This window comes from Microtus ochrogaster, chromosome 5 (assembly GCF_000317375.1).
Source record: "Microtus ochrogaster isolate Prairie Vole_2 chromosome 5, MicOch1.0, whole genome shotgun sequence".
Lineage (NCBI taxonomy): Eukaryota > Metazoa > Chordata > Mammalia > Rodentia > Cricetidae > Microtus > Microtus ochrogaster.
In genome coordinates, this window is record NC_022012.1 from 74,687,141 (window position 1) to 74,689,145 (window position 2,005).

The 2,005-nt window shown below is 44.6% G+C and overlaps 1 protein-coding gene across 1 annotated transcript in view; it reads left to right on the forward strand.

Annotated features, from left to right (window-relative positions):
• Hacd3 (3-hydroxyacyl-CoA dehydratase 3) overlaps positions 1–2,005 on the forward strand; it is a 40,182-nt gene that overhangs the window by 29,397 nt on the left and 8,780 nt on the right. The gene's annotated exons all lie outside the window — the stretch shown is intronic.

Genomic DNA, 2,005 nt, shown 5'->3' on the forward strand with positions numbered 1-2,005 from the left:
TTTTTTTTTTGGTTTTATTTTTTTTTCGAGACAGGGTTTCTCTGTGTAACTTTGGAGCCTGTCCTGGAACTTGCTCTGTAGACCAGGCTGGTCTCACACTCACAGAGATCCACCTGCCTCTACTTTCTGAGTGCTGGGATTAGTGCGCCACCATTGCCTGGCTGCCGTGTTTCAGTTATTGAATATATTTATTTACATAAAATGGTATAGTTTATTTCAGCATGGAGGGAAATGTAATTTTTTTTTAAGTCAGGATCTCTCTAGTACTGGCTGTCCTAAAATTTGCTCTGTAGACCAGTCTATCCTTGAACTCAGAGATCCTCTTTCCTCTGCCTCCCAAGTGCTGGGACTAAAGCTATACCCTACCATACATGGCCTTAGAGGAAAATTGTAAAGCGCTGATGTTTTCCAAAGCACATTTCCCCATTGCTGGCCTGTTTCATTGTTTATCACACTTTCATGAAATGACAACGTTATGAAGAACTTTAGGGTTGTTTGATTTTCCAGCAGGAGCAGAGAAGCCTATTTCTTGTTTTGAACAAAGAATTCCTGCCCCTTCGCTCTTTCTGCAGTGTTCATAGGTGGCTTTCGCTGCTAAAACTCAGCATCTGGAAAGGTTTTTGTTCCCTCCAGTACTTGTTGCCTCAGTCAGTTATTGTCAGGATTGGAGCGCCAAGGTCTTTGATCCTCCTCATCCTGCTCCTTAGCGGGTCACGTACTGTGCAGAACATTGCCCAACTGCAGAGGCAAACAGTTGGCTCCAGTTGCTGTTCTCATCCCAGTGCTGATTTTCTGTGCACTGTGTGCTTGTCTTCTCTCCCAGCCGTGTGTTCCCACAGGGCAATTGCTTGACAAGAGAGGTATTAGTTAATGTGGCAAACTTTATTACTTAGGGGTTTTTCTGCCCCTAGGAACAGGCTGTCCATTTAGTTTAAGAACTAACAGGAGATAGTGTGTGATACAATAATGTAGAATTTGCCAGCTGGAAGGGACAGGCTCAGAATCACCATCTATGTCGGAAGTGCCTTTCATGTAGGACAGGTGGGTGTGAGCTTCTGGATCTGGGCATGGCCGTGTGCCCTGACAGGGCTTATTTTGACTTATTTGATGGCTGAATTTGCCACAGCAGGTTGACTGGAGCACTTAACATATATTTCAGGGTTACAGTGCAGAGTGAGGACACAAGGCAACTCAAGTGACAGTTCCTGGATACTGAGCAGGAATAATAAGAAAGCAATGGAGACCAAAAGCCTAGGGAGGAGATTCCTTGTTGCTCTTTGAGAAAAGATTAAAGAATCAGGCCCAGTACTTAGCTGAAGTGGTTTGATGGAAAATATTTTCTATATAAAATAATCATGTATCAGTAGATTAAAATATGCTTATTGGCTTTGCAAAAATACCGTAGAGAATTCTTTTTGAGGAAACTCAGCAGATTCAATAGTGGATGAACATGTGGTCTGCTAATGTAGATGGAAGAAGAAAATACCCACTTAGATCAAAAGCTGAGAGACGAAGTGACTGGGCATGCAGAGCTGGGCTGGACACCCATCTGCAACACCACAGAACTTACAGCCTCGGTTTAAGTATCACAAGGTATAGGGATGTGAAGTAGAGAAGTGAGAGCCGTTCCTCCTAGAGCAGAGGCTCCAGGGAGCAGTCTGTGAAGGTGAAGTAAATAAACCTGCCGCTCTCAGTCTTGTCAGCAAAAACCTTCCGTCTGAAGGATTGGCCCTTCTAGAGGCAGGGGATGTAGATGTACTGTTTATGAGCTGGCATGGTAGCACAAGCCTATAACCCCAGTACTTGGGAAATTAAGATGGGAGGTCTGAGTGCAAGGCCAGCCTAGAGTAGCTGGTGAGACCCCAAGTCCTGCAGAGGGATCTGTGATAGAAATTACATAGTAATACATAGAGCATGAATTCTAAAAAGCTAAATGATAGGCATATGGGGGCCAGAGAGATGGTTCAGTAGTCAAGAGCGCTTGCCGGGCGGTGGTGGTGCACGC